This window comes from Odocoileus virginianus, chromosome 13 (genome assembly GCF_023699985.2).
Source record: "Odocoileus virginianus isolate 20LAN1187 ecotype Illinois chromosome 13, Ovbor_1.2, whole genome shotgun sequence".
NCBI lineage: Eukaryota > Metazoa > Chordata > Mammalia > Artiodactyla > Cervidae > Odocoileus > Odocoileus virginianus.
Genome location: NC_069686.1, coordinates 29,832,227 through 29,851,490, shown reverse-complemented (window position 1 = coordinate 29,851,490; position 19,264 = coordinate 29,832,227). Strand labels below are relative to the sequence as shown.

The 19,264-nt window shown below is 38.5% G+C and overlaps 1 protein-coding gene and 1 non-coding gene across 2 annotated transcripts in view; both read right to left on the bottom strand.

Moving 5' to 3' along the window:
• CCDC148 (coiled-coil domain containing 148) overlaps positions 1-19,264 on the bottom strand; it is a 536,518-nt gene that overhangs the window by 75,001 nt on the left and 442,253 nt on the right. The window lies entirely within an intron of this gene.
• LOC139038101 (U6 spliceosomal RNA) lies at positions 11,286-11,392 on the bottom strand. The gene has a single exon (XR_011491048.1). It is a non-coding gene; the product is annotated as a U6 spliceosomal RNA (small nuclear RNA).

Below are 19,264 nucleotides of genomic sequence, written 5' to 3'. Positions count from 1 at the left end.
AGAAGGTGCAGGAGACTCAGGTTCGATCCCTGGGTTGGAAAGATCCCCTGAAGAAGGAAATGGCAACCCCCTCCATTATTCTTGCCTAGGAACTGCCATGGGCAGAGAAGACTGGCAGGCTATAGTCCATGGGCTTCCTGGGTGGCTCAGCTGTAAAGAATCTGCCGGCAATGCAGGAGACCCTGGTTTGATTCCTGAGTGGGGAAGTTTCCCTGGAGAAGGGATAGACTACCCACTCCAGTATTCTTGGGCTTCCCTGGTGGTTCAGACAGGAAAGAATCTACCTGCAGTGCAGGAGAACTGGGGTTTGATCCCTGGGTTGGGAAGATCCCCTGGAGGAGGGCATGGCAACCCACTCCAGTATTCTTGCCTGGAGAATCCCATGGTCAGAGGAGCCTGTCCGCTACAGTCCATGGGGTTGCAAATAGCCGGACATGACTGGACCAGCTAAGCACAGCACACCACTGTATTGATAATGCTGTCTGAAGTCTGAAGGGTTATGATTCAGCCTTTGTCCTTTTTCCTCACGGTTGCTTTGGCAATTCTTTTATGTCTTCCCCTATAAATTTTAGGATTACTTGTTCTAGTTTTGTGAAAATGTCATGGATAGCTTGACAAAGATCACATTAAATTTGTAGATAAACCAATTATAATTCTTATCCTGAAATTAGACATATGACTACAAGGGAGAAGGTAGAAGGGACAGTGGGTAGGCAAACATCAGAGTCTGTCACATATATAAATACACCCATGCATACATAGACACATACAAATATGCACGTGCACAGACTTGCAAATAAAGGTAACACTTATTTTATACACTAGCTTCAGTCTCAATGTTCTTTTTAAAAAATTTACTATACTTTGTAAATTTTTATTTCTGTCTCACTACATATAGAGCCATCTTTTTTAAAAAAAAAACTGCTGCAGACTGTTTCATAATATGAATGTGCCATTATTTATGTAATCATTCCCTAACTGGTAGGTATTTAGTTGTATTACCATTTCCTTTTTAAACCTCCCCAACATGAACACTGGTCCCTGATCATGATTCTAGGATACTCTGGGTAATTCATGTTTCCTACCAACTCTGATTCTTTTATTCAGGTCAGTTCAATTCAAATATATTCAAAATAAATTAAATGAGTAACTACTATGTTCCAGGTACTGGACTTAACAGGAGTACAAAGGTTATTAGTATACCATCCGTGACATCAGATAGCTTGCAGTCTAAGAGAGAAGACATATCCCTAAATATCTAAGTGTGAAGACAGAGGTACATGATATTATGGGCATTTAGTCCAAACAAGGGATTTAGAGCAAGCTTCCTGAAATAAATAACATCTCAGCTTAGTCTTGAAGGAGGGTCCATATCTTCTAATTAAAAATAAAATTAAAAAAACTTCAACCACAAAAAAAACCATTAAAAAATGGGCAGAAGACCTAAATAGACATTTCTCCAAAGACATATAAAAGGTATGAAAAGGCATATGAAAAGATGCTCAACTTTGCTAATTATTAGAGAGGTGCAAATCAAAACTTCCATAATGTATCACCACACACCAAACACAATGGCCATCATTAAAATGTCTACAAATAATACATTGTGGAGAGAGTATGACAAAAAAGTGGGATATAAATTGGTGTAGCCACTGTGAAAAACAGTGTGGAGGTTCCTCAAAAAACGAAAAAAAAAACTACCAACCATATGATCCAGCAATCCCACTCCTGGGCACATACCCAGAAAAGATGAAAACCATAATTCAAAAAGATACATGCACCCCCAATGTTCATAGCAGAGCAATTTACAATAGCCAAGACATGGAAACAACATAAGTGTCCATTGATAGATGAATGGATAAAGACTTGTTATACGTGTACATATATATATAATGGAATATTAGTCAGCCATAAAAGGGAATGAAGTAATGCCACTTGCAGCAATATAAATGGACCTAGAGATTATCATGTTAAATGAAGTCAGAAAGAGGAAGACAAATACCATATGATATCACTTATATGTGGGATTTAAAATATGATACAAATGAACTTACAAAACAGAAATGAATTCACAGACCCAGAAAACAAACTTATGGCTACCAAAGGGGTAAGGTAGGGGGATAAATGTTGAGGTTGGGATTAGCAGATACAAACTGTGCTGTGCTGTGCTTGTCTCAGTCCTATCTGACTCTTTGTGACCCCATGGACTGAAACCCACCAAGATCCTCTGTCCATGGGGATTCTCCAGGAAAGAATACTGGAGTGGGTTGCCATGCCCTCCTCCAGGGGATCTTTCCAATCCAGGGATCGAAGCCAGGTCTCCCAGATTGCAGGTGGATTCTTTACCATCTGAGCCACCAGGGAAGCCCAAGAATAGTGGAGCGGGGAGTCTGTCCCCTCTCCAGGAGATCTTCCTGGCCTGGGAATTGAACCAGGGACTCCTGCATTGCAGGCAGATATTTTACCAGTTGGGCTACCAGGGAAGCTCACTGTATAGCATAGGGCTTCCCAAGTGGCGCTAGTGATAAAGAACCCACCTGCCGATGCAGGAGATGTAAGAGACGCCGGTTCAATCTCTGGGTCAAGAAGATCCCCTGGAGGAGGGCATGGCAACCCACTCCAGTATTCTTACCTGGAGAATCCCTTGGACAGAGGAGCCGGGCGGGCTACACTCCTTAGGGTCACAAAGAGTCGAACACAACTGAAGTGACTTAGCACAGCCCAGCACTGTATGGCACAGAAAATCATAGTCAATATCCTGCAGTAAACCATAATGGAAATAATATGAAAAAGAATATAAATATAAATAGATATACACATATATATATATATATATATATAAAAATAACTGAGTCACTTTGCTGTATACCAGAAGCTAACATGACATTATAAATCAACTATATTTCAATTAAAAAAAAAAGAAGCATGATTGATTTAAACCATATGACAATCTCATTTCTCTTTGACTGTGTTTGGTCTAGGAGCATATTACCAAGTTCTGCTCTGTCGAGAACTTTAGGAAAAGACTGTCCTCTCAGATAATAGGAAGGCATGAAAAGAAAGTCTCCTTTGCTCATTCCTACTTCCTCCCTGCTTAGGAAGCAGATGATTGAAGCAGATGTGGGAGATTTTGTGCTTAGAGTGCCAGCAGTTACTATATGTAACCATGAGGGACTTGGAGGACACAGTGGAGATGTCCCAGAAGAAAGACTGGAAAAGCTGGGACCCTTGGCTACACCATGAGCTTCCAGACCAACTGGGTATTATTTACCTCCAGACTGCTGTCAATAGAGGAAGAATTGTCCTAATGGTTAAGTCACCATTGATTGAGTTCTCTGTCATTTGCAGCCAAAATTATCCAATTTGCTAAAGTGGCAATATAGTTTCATAGTAATACCTCTTGAGCACTCCCCTTTATAGTCTCAATTACAAAATGTATAATACGTATATTCTTATTTTTTCCATTCTTTACCTTTCTGCCTTGTGTTTCATCCCCATACCCTCCACGAGTTTTAGCACTTTGATAGTGAAAGTAAAGTCACACTTTAGCTCTGGACTATTTCCACACACAACACAGGAAATAGTCTACAGTGTTAAAACCCTGTTGGATTTCCAGTAGAACCAGATCCATCTTGCTTGCCTTTATCCTTCACCTAAAATTACAGGTAGGGAATTCCCTGATGGACCAGTGGTTAGGAACCTGCACTTTCACTGCCATGGCCAGGGTTTATTCTCTGGTTGGGGAATTAAGATCCCACAAGCTGGTTGGCACAACCAAAATATTAAAAAAAAAAAAAAAAACAAAACACTAAAAGGGACTTCTCCGGAGATCCAGTGGTTAAAAATCCATCTGCCAAAGCAGGAGACATGTGTTAGATCCTTGGTTCTGGAACTAAGATCCCATATGCAGCAGGGCAATTAAGCCTGTGAACCACAACTACTGAGTCTGTGCACCTGAACCCGTGCCCTGCAACAAGAAAAGCCACAGCAGTAAGAAGCCTGCACACCGCAGACAGACAGCAGCCCCTGCGTGCCACAACCAGAGGAAAGCCCTCTCGCGGCAATGCAGAGCCTCTGCACCCAGGGCAACAAATAAAAAACTGCAAGTAGCTTTAAGCTCTTCATTAATACCCGGGGTAGTTAAAACCTTCTTGTGGGTATTCATAAAGCACAAATAATGACACATATGAAGCTATGATGAACTGGACTCTAGGGAGTTTCCGACACTTGCCCAAGACTTAAGCTATTCCAAGTGTCACTTTGTGTTTGAAATTTCTCACTTGATTTTGATAATACTTTTAAACAATATGTGTCTGGTAGGGCAAAATGGAAAGATCTCAGTGAAACACACAGGAAAACTCCATGTACACAGTAAGAGAGATGAGGGTGAACTAGAGGCGTGTGGTAACGAAGGAAAAGGGGACTGCGTGTAACTGGCTAAGGAGGACATTTTAAAGCTATAAGAAGAGGTGAACATCAACTCGCTTTATTGTATTAAAGACTTCTGCCTAGAATGTCAGGGAGCTGACCTCCACCTTGTCAATTAATATTTCTGTGACCTTTGTGACCTTTGAGATTTTCCTTTTTTCACTTTTCTCACGAAGAAAAAGAGAAGGGTCAACGGAAGGTGTTCATATGGAAGTGAGAGCCACCTTTTTAAAGTCATTAAACTCAAAGAGGAGAGAGCTCTTCCTGACCATACACGAATATTCATAACTTCTCTTCCCCCAACATTTTCCCCAACGTTTGAAACATATATTAGTGAACTAAAATTTATTTAGCCTAAGGAGTGAGTAAATTTGAGTTTGTATTCTAGCTTTCAACTCTATCTTCTGCATGATCCTAGCCAAGTCACACTTCTGTCATTATTTCTCTAAGTCAGTAGGTGCTCCTTGTGTTCTCCCTTCAAAGGAAAGATCACACACTTCAAGAGAAGTAAAGCCAAATTCTTGGAAAGATCATTTCACACCATCCCCAGCAGGCACCAGGAACAGGGGCAGTTGGTAGAGGGGCAGGAACATCTGTGATCTGAGTCAAACAGCCATAAGGTATAAACTCACATACTTAAATTCTGTAAGCAGGAAATTCTTGCTGAGGGTCAAGTTTTCCAAACAAGCAGGAGTTTCCTTTTTCTTTAAACATTTTCTTGTCATCTTACTAAGAAATAGTAAATGCTATTTAATAATTTCTTAAAGATATGAAATTACTATTAAAACCAGTAATTCTTAACTCTATCAAAGACCAGCTCTCCTTTTTATGATAGATATTTTATAAGACCTGCTTACAATTCTGAGATTAAATTACTTTGTTGCTGTTCAGCCACTAAGTTGTGTCTGACTCTTTGCAACCCCATGGACTGCAGCACACCAGGCTCATCTGTCCTCTATTATCTCCCAGAGTTTTCTCAAATTCAAGTCCATTGAGTTGGTGATGCTATTTAACCATCTCATCCTCTAGTTTAAATAATTAATATAACTTACATAGGAACATACTATCAAAAAAAATCCCACAATGCATGATTATAACATAAAGGAGTAAATAAAAGCAAAGTTCTTTATAATAAAATATGTACTTCAATCTGAAAATGTCTAGGTGTGACTGATAGATATAATAACATCATCAGATGCCTGCACATATATGTAGAATCAGTCTGAGAATGCTATAAAAGCAGACTGATGCAAGTTTGTTATACTGGAGACTCAAAAACCATATGCAGAATTGCTACTCGTGATCTTGAATAACTTATGGTAAAGTTCTAACAAAATATTCTTAGAAAGTTTGGATCTATTAAGTATTGCAGAAAATATATGGTATTTGGTTGCAAAATGGAGTTAGATTCTGAGTTCAGATCATTAAAAACTCCATTTTTTTTACAGAAATGTGTGTCTTGGAAGGTGTTGCAAAGTATGCTGGCTACTGGACAATTCTCACTTCATGAGACTGTCCCATGCATTTTAAGAAATATTATATTCCAAGAATCAACCCATTAAGTAGTACTAACCCCCAGTTATTCTAACACTATAAAAACCTTCCCACAAATGTGTAAAATGCTCTCAAATAATAATATAGTCTGTATTGATAAATTATGCTATAAACAGTGCCTGGCACTCAGTATGTGGTTAATATATCCTTATTGATTGGATAGATGAATGAATGTATAAGTATTATATCTCTAAAGATGATTAACTTTTGATGGCAAGTAACAGAAAACCTAATTATCTAATTGTTAGGCAAATAAGGGTTTATATCACTTTTTTTTTAAACTTAAGATGTTTAGAGTAATACGTCTAGGGTTGGTGCCACAGCTCATGATGTTATTGTTTATGGTTCCTATTCTCCTTCCATTTTGCTGTTGTCAGTAAATCTGTTATTTTATCACCTCAGGAATTAGAAAACACGACAGCATCTCTGAGTCTTAAATCCATATTCAAAGCAGAAGGAAGAAGAAAGGATCACTGCCTGTAGACTTCATTTTCTATCATACTGGCCAGAACTGTATCACATGGCTAGTGCTCACTGCAAGGAAAATGGTGGTCCTCCTACCGAAAGCAATAATTCTGCCATATAAAATGTAAAAAAACAAAGAAAGAAAGAAACAAAAACGTTCAAATACATTACTGAGCTGCCAAGAAAATAAAGATTCTAAGAAGAAAAAAATTGGCGAAGTGAACAGAGAACTCCTAGGCGGTGTGGGGAACACCAGGAATGGCTTTTGCTGTAGACATGTGTGTCAAATTCTGGTGATCTGTTTCATTTTTAATGGTTTCACAGGAAGTGTGGATGGGGGACAGATGATAAAGCTTAAGACCTGCTCAATATATGAAGTCTAATAGTAGTGCTTGACCCAAAGTTGGAAAATGTGGAAAATGTGGTCTAGTGGTTAGCAATCTACCTGCCAATGCAGGGGACATGAGTTCAATCCCTACTCTGGGAGGACCCACTCCAGGGCAACTGAGCCCATGTGCCACAATTACTGAGCCTGTGCTCTCAAGCCAACATGCCACAACTGCTAAAGCAGGAGTTCCCTAGAGGTCATGCTCCACAACAACAGAAGCCACTCAATGAGAAGCTTGTGTGCCACAGCTAGAGAGTAACCTCTGCTTGCTGCAACTAGAGAAAACTCACAGCAACTAGAGAAAGCTCCCACACAACAATGAAGACCGACTGCAGCCAAAAATTAATATCACATTAATTTAAAAATTAAAAATGGAAAAAAAGTTGGAAAATGAAAAGGCAAGCCACAGACTGGTAGAAAATATTCGCAAGGACTTATGTTCAGAATATATAAAAACTCCTACAAATCAGTATCAAAAAAGAAGCAATTCAATTTTTTTCACTGTGCAGTAATGCAAAAAGGTACATGTACATGACAATTTACATACATTTTTGCTTTTCAATTTTTTAAACAATTTATATCTATTTTAAAATTGAATATTTTTCATTAGTCAAATTATAAACTTCAATTCCAACTTTAAAGAAATTTTTATAAAAGAAAAAGGAGAGCTATGGAAAACTTAACTAAAGGGAAGGAGAAAAAGATACATGAGTGAGCTTGAGATCTTTGGTTAAAGTGAATACTTTCAAGTAGCCATGTGTTTAGAATCTTAATCCAATTTTTAAATGGACAAACATTTTGAAAAGATAGTTTTAAAAAGAAGATACACTAATAGCCAATAAGGACTGAAAAGGCACTTAACATCATTAGTCATCAGTAAAATGCAAATTAAAACTACAATGAGACATTATTACACATCCATTTAAAAAGTTAAAATTTAAAAGACTAACCAAACCAAAAGTTAGTAAGGATAAAGAACAATGAGAAATGTCATACCTTGCTTGTGGCAATATAAAATGCACAAACACTTTGAAAACTGTTTGGTAGTTTCTAAATACTTAACAGTATTTAGAAACATCATAACACTTACTATATTCCAAGAAAAATTAAAAATTATCTATATACAAGACTTGTGTACATGAATGTTCACAGTAGTATTTTTAATAATAGCCAAGAAACAAACAATCCAAATGTCCATCAACTGATGAATGGATATAGAAAATCTGGTATATCCATGCAATGAAATATTATTCAACCATAAAAAAGGAATGTGCTGATACATGCTACAACGTGGACAAACCTTTAAAACATTATGCTACGTGAAAGAGGTCAGACACAAAAGCCATATAACGCGTGATATTATTTATACGGTATATATCTAGAAGAGGCAAATTCATGCAAACAGAAAGTAGATGAGGGGTTGTCAGGGGATGGGGGAATGGGAAGGTGAGAAGTGACTTCCAATGGATATGAGGTTTCTTTGTGGAGTGAGAAAAATGTTCTGGAACTGGAGAGTGGTGATGATTGCATAAGTACCACTGAATTGTATACTTTACACAGGTGGAATGTTCAGTATGTGAGTTATATCTCAACAATGTTGTTATAATAACAGAAATAAATCAAACAAACAAAATGTATATAAAGATCACCATTGTTGTCATCATCTAAGATTACCACTGCCAGCCTCTTGGTACATAGATTTACAAACTCATTTCTGTGCATCACATGTACTTATTTAAAGAATAAAAGCTGAACTATACCATTTGAAAAGTATTTTTAACTACAACACATATAACTTTGAAATTATAAAGTGATATCAGATTGGAGTGTGATTGCCTTGTAACTGATCTTCGGGGGGATACCTCTAATCTTTTGTCATTAAGTATTATGTTAGCTGTGGGGGTTTTGTTGAGTGGTTTTGGTTTGTCTGTTTATCATTAAAGGATGTTGGATTTTGTCAAATATCCTTTACTGCATCTATTGACATGATTGTGTGGGTTTTTCCCCTTTATCATATTAATTTGTATATTATATTGATTTTCATATGTTACACCAAGTATAAATCCCACCTGACAATGTTATAAAATTCTTTTATATGTTTTACTGGATTCAGTTTGCTAATATGTATGTGGTTGAGGAGTTTTATTTCTATATTTATAAGGATTTGGTCTGTTGTTTTCTCTTGTTATGTCCCTGTCTTGCTTTGCTATCAGGGACATTGGTCTCAAAAAATGAATTAGGAAGTGTTCCATCTTCTTTTATTTGTAAAAGTTTATGAAGAACGGGTATTAATTCTTGAAATGTTTTGTAGAATTCACCAAAGAAGCTATATAGTCTTGTGCTTTTCTTTGCTGGAACTTTTTTGATTACTAACTTAAGCCGCTTACTTATTATACACCTTTTCAGATTTTTCTGTTTCTTCATTAATCAACTTTGGTAGTTTCTGTTTCTAGGAATCTATCCATTTCATCAAAATTATCTTCTTTGTCGGCCTACACTGTAGGCTTTATATCTTAGTCATCTCAGGATGCCATAAAAAATACCATAGACTGGGTAGCTTAAATAGTAGAAATATATTTTTCACAGTTCCGGAGGTTGGAAGACCCAGTACGAAGGTGCCCGCCAATCTGGCTCCTGGTGAAAAATCTCCTCCTGCCGTACAGACAACCACATTTTCACTGTGTCCTTACAGGGCCTTTCCCCACATGCACCTAGGGTGAGGGGAGAGGTGGGGTAGAAAGAAGGGAAGGCAAGCGTGGGGGCAGAGAAAGAGGGAGAGAGAAAGATCTATCTCTTCTTCTAAAGCCGCTAGTCTCATCATTCTCATCACGAGAGCTCCACCCTCTTTACTTAATCTATCCCTATTACTTTTCAAAGATCCTATCCGAACACCTATCTCCTAACACACTGGGTGTTAGGACTTCAATATGTGAATTTTGAAGGATACAAACATTCAGTCCATAATGCCTTATAATTTGTTTTTGTGTGTGATGTTGATAATAATATCCCCTCCCTCTTTAGTAGGGCTTCCCTGGTGGCTCAACAGTTAAGAATCTGCCTGCAATGTGGGAGACCTAGGTTTGATTCCTGGATTGGGAAGATCCCCTGGAGAGGGGAACGGCTACCCACTGCAGTATTCTTGCCTGGAGAATCCCATGGACAGAGGAACCTGGCAGGCTACAGTCCCTGGGTCACAAAGAGTTGGACACGACTGAGTGACTTTCATTTTTTCTTTAGTAATTTTAGTATTTTTTTTTTTGCTTGATTCGGCTAGCTAAAAGATTTGTCAATTTTGTTGATCATTTCAATGAACCAAAGTTCAGTTTTGTTGATTTTCTTTATTGTTTTTCTGTTCCTTATTTTATTTTCACTCCAACCTATATTATTTCTGTCCTCCTGCTCTAGACTTAGTTTGCTTTTGTTTTTCCAGTTCCTGAAGGTGGAATATTAGGTTATTGATTTCTTTCTTTTTAAATATAGGCAAATATAGTACACTGTTTTCATTGCATCCCATAACATTTGGTATGCTGTTTTTAATTTTCATTCATCTTAAAGTATTTTCTAATTTCCTTTGTTATTTTCTTTTTGACTCTCTGATTATGACTGGGTTTAATTTCCATGTATTCATGAATTTGCCAGATTTCCTTGTTATTAATTCATAATTTCATTCCATTGTGGTTGGAGAACATATTTCATATGATTTCAATCTTTCAAAAATTATTTACACTTGTTTTATGGCCTAACATACATTTGATAGTGGTAAATGTTCCACATGTATTTGAAAAGCATGTGTTTTTTGTAATTGTTGAACAGAGGCTTCTCTCTCTCTCTGTTAATACAATTATAATATCATTCAAGTCTTTTACTAGCTTGATGATTTTCTGTCTAGTTCTTCTACCCATTATTGAAAGTGTGGTGTGGAAATCTCCAACTGTTATTACTGAATTGATTCTTTTCCCCTTCAATTCTGTTAGCCTTTGATTCACAAGTTTGGGATTGTCAGGTATATATCTGCTTATGATTGCTATATCTTTTAAAAGAGTTTTAATTATACATTTGTTAGTTGCTCACTCATGTCTGATTCTTTGAGACCCCATGGACTGTGTAGCCCACCAGGCTCCTCCATCCATAGGATTTTCCAGGCAAGAATTCTGGAGTGGGTTGCCATTTTTCCTTCAGGGGATCTTCCCAGCCCAGGGATCAAACCTGCATCTCCTGTGTCTCCTGCATTGCAGGCAGATTCTTTACCCACTGAGCCATCAGGGAAACCCAGTGATTGCTATAAGGATAACAATTAATGTCTTAATTTATAAGAGTCTAGTTCAGATTAATACCTAATTCATTACAATAGTATATAGAAAATTTGCTCCTATATGACTTCATCTTCTCTTCCTGTGTGCTGTTAACTACCACGCAAAGTATACCTTTATAGATTGTGTGTCCATCAGTAAAGAAAAAAAAATACTTCAGAAATTTGTAAGTCATTCTATCAAAGTGGTCATGCTAGTCTTCTCTGTATTGTTCCAACTTCAGTATATATGCTGCCAAACTGAGCACAGCATAAGATAGTACTGTCATGAAAATCTGCTCTGGCTTCAGTATAGAGAATGAATTAAAGAGGAGGCCAATCTAGAATGAGAAAACTCAATAAAAGATGCTCAAATATGTCTGGTAAAAGATGATAGTGATCTGAACTAGAGTTCAGGACTAGAGTACTAGAGAAGACATGTAGGCAAATTAACTAATTTGAAAGATATTAAAGAGATAATAGACTAGCTTTCGTAACTGGATATAGAGTTGAGCAAAAGAAAGGAGTCAAAAATGATTAATTCTCTGTATTATGTAACTGAGGGAATTACAGTGCTATTCACAGAGAGAGATAACACTGAAATTGAAGCTTTGGGAGAAAATATGATGAGCTCAATTTTGGATATTCTGAATTTGTGATTCTTATAAGATACTTAGATGGAAATAGGGAATGTTCAGTAAAGATGACTAAAGACTTGAGAGTGATTAATATGTATATTGTAATGGAAGTCTTGAGAGTGTATTAGAATGTCCAATAAGATAAACAGAAAAATATTAAGTGATAATAGAAGAGGATCAAGGATGGAATACTAAGGAATAATACTATTTTGAGTTTGAGGAAGAGAAGTGGATTCTTAACAAAAGGGTTAAGGGTGGCTCAAGAAAACTAGGGGAGTGTGTTGTCATAGAAGTTGAAAGAATGAAATATTTCAAGAATTGAGATGCCACAGAAAAGAGAAACCTTATTATTTTCACTGTAATTAGCAATAAGGAAGGCCATTAATAACAGTAGTATATTAAAGTTGGTTGCAAATTCTTTCCTCTTCCCTCCATCAAGAAGTAAAATTTATTTCCTTCCCCTTGATTCTAGACTGCTTTGTGTTTGTATTGACCAATAATATATGGCAGAAGTGAAACTGTTAACTTTGAGACTGGGCAGCTTCTATTTTCACAGACTTGAAACATTCCTCCTAAAAATCTACCATTCATTCTGTGGGAACCCCACACATGAAGGTACCATGAAGGGAAGGACTTAAGTTTCCAGCCAAGAGCCAACACCACCTGCCAACCCTGTAAATAAACCATAGTGGATGTTCTAGTCTAGTTAGGCCTCCAGATGACCACAGCTCCAGACAACACCATGCAAGACAGAATTATCCACCGGAATCATGGTCAATAGTCATAGTCAATCCCCAGAATCATGAAAGACAATCAGTGGTGGCTACTGTTCTAAATGACTAAGTTTTGGGTTTGTTTTTCAGATTTTTCCCTATTTTATGACCATTCTGTAACATCTGTAAAAGACCACATCCTGTTGGAACATAGCAGATGTGAATTACCATGGGTTGAAGAGTGACTTGAAGGGTAGGAACTGGCGACAACTATTTTGATAAGTTGATAGTGAAAGAAAGAAGCTAACTAGAGTGTCATATGTAAGACAGCTGATGTTTGACAAAGATGTTATGTTAGTTTTTTACTATGAACTATTTAAATGGTGTTTAAGAAGGTGCTAGTATAAGCAGAAGACATTGATGATACAGAGGAGAGATGAGTTAATTGAGGGAGGGAGGTTCTGAAGAGATGGGAGAAAAATCTATTCAGGCTCTTTCAGAAAGGATCTGATTGGTCTCTTTGGATGTGATCCAGCCAAGAGGACCTGATTGGTAGACTCTCAAATCCTGACTCCTTGGCAGTTACCCTATGGATAGCTGCTTTTGGCTCAGGTACTAACCATTTTTCTAACTATTTGTGGCTAGAATCTTAGGATGTATTAGTCAGGATTTGGGGAGGGGGCTACAGGTAACATAAGATTTATTTCAGAGACTGAAACATAAATCTGAAGTGCTAGGGTTGGTTAATTCAGCAGCTCCAAAGCATCATTGAGGTCCCAGGGTCTTTCCATCATGCTACTCTGTTACCCACAGACTTTTGTCTTACTCTCTCAGGTTCAGTTCAGTTCAGTTCAGTTCAGTCACTCAGTCATGTCCAACTCTTTGTGACCCCACGCCAGTCCTCTCTGTCCATCACCAACTCCCAGAGGTAACACAAACTCATGTCCATTGAGTTGATGACACCATTCAACCATCTCATCCTCTGCTGACCCCATCTCTTCCCGCCTTCAATCTTTCTCAGCATCAGGGTCTTTTCAAATGAGTCAGTTCTTTGCATCAGGTGGCCAAAGTATTGCAGTTTCAGCTTCAACATCAGTCCTTCCAATGAATATTCAGGACTGATTTTCTTTAGCATGGACTGGTTGGCTCTTCTTGCAGTCCAAAGACTCTCAAGAGTCTCCTCCAGCACCACAGTTCAAAAGCATCAATTCTTCGGTGCTTCAGGTTTCTTTATAGTCCAGCTCTCACATCCATACATGACTACTGGTAAAACCATAGCTTTGACTAGATGGACCTTTGTTGGCAACATAATGTCTCTGCTTTTTAATATGCTGTCTAGGTTGGTCATAACTTTCCTTCCAAGGAGTAAGCGCCTTTTAATTTCATGGCTGCAGTCACCATATGCAATGATTTTGGAGCCCCCCAAAATAAGTCTCTCAGTGTTTCCACTGTTTCCCCATCTATTTGCCATGAAATGATGGGACCATGTGCCATGATCTTTGTTTTCTGAATGTTGAGTTTTAAGCCAACTTTTCCACTCTCCTCTTTTACGTTCATCAAGAGGCTCCTTAGTTCTTTTTTCGCTTTCTGCCATAAGTATGGTGTCATCTACATATCTGAGGTTATTGATATTTCTCCCAGCAATCTTGATTCCAGCTTGTGCTTCATCCAGGCCAGAATTTCTCATGACATACTCTGCATATAAGTTAAATAAGCAGGGTGACAATATACAGCCTTGATGTACTCCTTTTCCTATTGGGAACCAGTCTGTTTTTCCATGTCAACTTCCAACTGTTGCTTCCTCACCTGCATACAGATTTCTCAAGAGGCAGGTTGGGTGGTCTGGTATGCCCATCTCTTTCAGAATTTTCCACAGTTTATTGTGATCCACATAGTCAAAGGCTTTGGCATAATCAGTAAAGCAGAAGTAGATGCTTTTCTGGAACTCTCTTACTTTTTCAATGATTGAATGGATGTTGGCAGTTTGATCTCTGGTTCCTCGGCCTTTTCTAAAACCAGCTTGAACGTTTGGAAGTTCACAGTTCATGTATTGCTGAAGCCTGGCTTGGAGAATCTTGAGCATTACTTTACTAGCGTGTGAGATGAGTGCAACTGTGTGGTAGTTTGAGCATTCTTTGGCATTGCCTTTCTTTGGGATTGAAATGAAAACTGACCTTTTCCAGTCCTGTGGCCACTGCTGAATTTTACAGTTTCTGACATATTGAGTGAAGCATTTTCACAGCATCATCTTTCAAGATTTGAAATAGCTCAACTGGAATTCCATCACCTCTACTAGCTTTGTTCGCAGTGATGCTTCCTAAGGTCCACTTGACTTCGCATTCCAGGATGTCTGGCTCTAGGTGAGTGATCACACCTTCATGGTTATCTGGGTCATGAAGATTTGTTTTGTATACTTCTTCTATGTATTCTTGACACCTCTACTTAATACCTTCTGCTTCTGTTAGGTCCATACCATTTCTATCTTTTATTGTACCCATCTTTGCATGAAATATTCCCTTGGTATCTCTAATTTTCTTGAAGAGATCTCTAGTCATTGCCAATCTATTATTTTCCTCTATTTCTTTGCAGTGATCACTGAGGAAAACTTTCTTATCTCTCCCTGCTATTCCTTGAAACTCTGCATTCAAATGGGTATATTTTTCCTTTTCTCCTTTGCCTTTCATGTCTTTTCTTTTCTCAGCTATTTGTAAGGCCTCCTCGGACAACCATTTTGCCTTTTTGCATTTCTTTTTCTTGGAGATGGTCTTGATCACTGCCTCCTGTACATTGTCACCAACCTCTGTCCATAGTTCTTCAGGCACTCTGTCTATCAGATCTAATCCCTTGAACTTTGTCACTTCCCTTGTTTAATCATGAGGGATTTGATTTAGGTCATACCTGAATGGTCTAGTGGTTTTCCCTACTTTCTTCAATTTAAGTCTGAATTTGGCAATAAGGAGTTCATGATCTGAGCCACAGTCAGCTCCCGGTCTTGTTTTTATTGACTGTATAGAGCTTCTCCATCTTTGGCTGCAAAGAATATAATCAATCTGATTTCAGTATTGACCATCTGGTGATGTCCATGTGTAGAGTCTTCTCTTGTGTTGTTGGAAGAGGGTGTTTGCTATGACCAGTGCATTCTCTTGGCAAAACTCTGTTAACCTTTGACCTGCTTTGTTTTGTACTCCAAGGCCAAATTTGCTTGTTGCTCCAGGTATCTCTTGCTCCAGGTATCTCTTGACTTCCTACTTTTGCATTCCAGTCCCCTGTAATGAAAAGGACATCCTTTTTGGTTGTTAGTTCTAGAAGACCTTGTAGGTCTTCTTAGAACTGTTCAACTTCAGCTTCTTCAGCATTACTGGTTGGGGCATAGCCTTGGATTACTGTGATACTGAATGGCTTGCCTTGGAAATGAACAGAGCTCATTCTGTTGTTTTTGAGATTGCATCCAAGTACTGCTTTTTGAATTCTTTTGTTGACTATGAGGGCTACTCCATTTCTTCTCAGGGATTCATGCCCACAGTCGCAGATATAATGGTCATCTGAGTTAAATTCACCCATTCCAGTCCTTTCTAGTTTGCTGATTCCTAAAACGTCAACGTTACTCTTGCCATCTCCTGTTTGACCACTTCCAATTTGCCTTGATTCATGGACTTAACATTCTAGGATTGCTCTTTACACATTGGACTTACTTCCATCACCAGTCACATCCACAGCTGGGTGTTGTTTTTGCTTTGACTCCGTCTCTTCATTCTTTTTGGAGTTATTTCTCCACTGATCTCCAGTAGCATATTGGGCACCTATTGACCTGGGGAGTTCATCTTTCAGTGTCCTATCTTTTTGCCTTTTCATACTGTGTATGGGATTTTCAAGGCAAGAATACCGAAGTGGTTTGTCATTCCCTTCTTTCAGAACTCTCCGCCATGACCCATCTGTCTTGGGTGGCCCTACATGGCATGGCTCATAGTTTCATTGAGTTAGACAAGGCTGTGGTCCATGTGATCAGATTGGTTAGTTATCAATGATTGTGGTTTTCAGTTTGTCTGCTCTCTTAGGTTGACTCTTGTAATTATCTGAAGATAAATACCGCTGCCCATGGGTTCATATTCAAAAAAAGTCATGTCAGGGGACAGAAATGGGAAGTTTCTTCTTGCATGTTTCTTTACCCAAAGTCCAACAGCAGACTTCTCTAATGGTTAGAATCTCATCATAAGCTCAGTCAACAATAAGGCTGATTTTAGGTAGGTGGTTTAAACCTTCTGACCTTCATTTTCCTCAAATGTTAAATGGGAAGCATAGCACCTACCTCAAGATTATAATAAGGAATATTCTATTAAGTGCATAGCATTGTGGTTGTCTCACAGAACCTCTTTTCATCTTCTCTATCCTTCACACTGTGGTTAGAGTTTATTTTCTAAGAAGCAAACTTGAGGTTCTTCTCCCATTCTTAAATGGGAGACTGCAGCCAGCTTAAATAAATTTGGTTCATCTTCTGGTGCTGGGGTCTACTCTCCTGAAAGCATTCATAAGAGAGAAAAAATATTTAGATATATGTTATAAAGGACTACCAAGAAAGGTAGTACTAAACAAAGTTCTAACCATTGAACAATTGAACTCATCTCTCATGCTAGTAAGGTCATACTTAAAATCTTGCATGCTAGGCTTTAGCATTACATAAACCAAGAACTTCCAGATGTCCAAACCAGATGATACCACTCTAATGGCAGAAAGCGAAAAGAAACACACCGTCTCTTGGTGAGAGTGAAGGAGGAGAGTGAAAGAGACAGTTTAAAATTAAATATTAAAAAAAATTAAGATCATGGTATCCAGCCCATTACTTCATAGCAAATAGAAGAGGAAAATGTAGAAGTAGTGACAGATTTCCTTTCGTGGGCTCTCAAATCACTGTGGATGGTGACTGCAGCCATGAAATAAGAAGACGACTGCTTCTCAGCAGGAAAGTTATGACAAACCTAGACAGTGTGTTGAAAAGCAAAGACATTATTCTGCTGACAAAAGTCCATATAGTCAAAGCTACAGTCTTATCAGTGGTCATGTATGGTTTTAAGAGCTAGACCATAAAGAAGACAGAGCACCAAAGAATTAATGGCTTTGAACTGTGGTGCTAGAGAAGACTCCTGAAAGTTCCTTGAACATAAGGAGAAGAAACCAGTCAATTTTAAGGGAAATCAACCCTGAATTCTCATTGGAAGGACTGATGCAGAAGCTGAGGCTCCAATATTTTGGTCGCCTGATGTGAACCGTTAATTTACTGGAAAAGTCCTTGATGCTGGGAAAGGCTGAGGGCAGAAGAAGAGGGTGTCAGAGGATGAGACGGCTATATGGCATCACTGATGCAATGGACATGAGTTTGACCAAACTCTAGGAGATGGTAAGCGACAGGGAGGCCTGGTGTGCTGCAGTTGATGGGGCACACCACAAAGAGTTGGACACCACTGGACGATTGAACAACAACAACAATAAAGGATAAAGTATGGATGGACAAGTAATAGTATCTACAACATAGGACCACCCACGTGTAAGAAACTGATCTGGTTGCCTTGATTCTAGGGGTGTGAGATTACTGTGTTCTGGGCAGGAACCAAGGTGTCAGAGTGTTCTACTTTGGTAAGGGGGACTCCATTGCCTAGGGTAGGAGTCCAGCCATAGATAGAGTACAGATACTGATTTATGTGTTTGGGTGATAAAGCGGGTGAATGTTCAGAGTGATTTATTCTTATTCCAACTGTAGCTCTCATAGAATGGCCCTGGGCTCCACCACAGCCTTGAGTCTGAGCCAGAATAGTAAATCATAAAGTTCCTTGTGCTCCAGAGAGAGTGCTAACATGAATACTAAATAGCATTTGTGTTATCACATCACTCAATAAAAATATATACCATGCATTATCAAACGCAGTATGCCTTTTCTAGAAACAATCAGGTTTCCCATCTAGACTTTCCTCTTGTTGATCTCAATAGACACAGTGCCATCTACTGAAAATAAAGCACCAATAACCACAGTACCCCAAGGGATTCCCAGGAGAGCCCCCCTTTCTGTGGGCTCCCTGTCTCACCCACTTCCCAGATGGACTGGAGGGAGTAGGCGGAATCCACAGGCTGTTCTCCTGTCACAAACTGCAATACATCTGTTCCCTGGTGCTTTCCGTGAGCAGCAAGAGTAAGACGGTCCTAGAGGACCTAAGAAGCTTGGCCAGAAATTTTAAAATGTCTGTGAAAGCTCTTTTAAGCTATCCTTTTGCCTTCAACCGGATATACACTTCAATGATCCTATTAATATATAGGCAAGGCACTCTTTTATAGTAAAACATGAAAGGATTATTGACATGTCTTTCTTTGAGTAATTATGATGTTTCCATGTGATAGTGTAGCAATGTATCAAATTTCTTTTATCTTTGTGAGTTTTTAGTAGGTAGAAGAGATAAGAGGTTAATCACATAATCCTGGAACATTATAAAGACTGCCATGTCTTCAGGATTTGTGAATAACCTAGGTTGCTAATGAAATTCACATATGCCAAATTCCACAGTCTAGTTAAGTGTGTCTTCTTCAGGTCACAGTGTCTCTTGGTTGCATAAATGAAGAAACAAGAGAAAGATCATTGCCAACATTTAGTCATCATGGTTAACAATAAAATAGAAAACTGAAGCTCTTTAAAATACACAGCCTCCTGCAGGACATACTCAACTCCTGCCCTCTCCACCTCTTATTCTACCATTCCTCCTCCCGAGGAATCTTGGTTCTGTCTGGTGGCTAGCCCTTCAGTGACCAA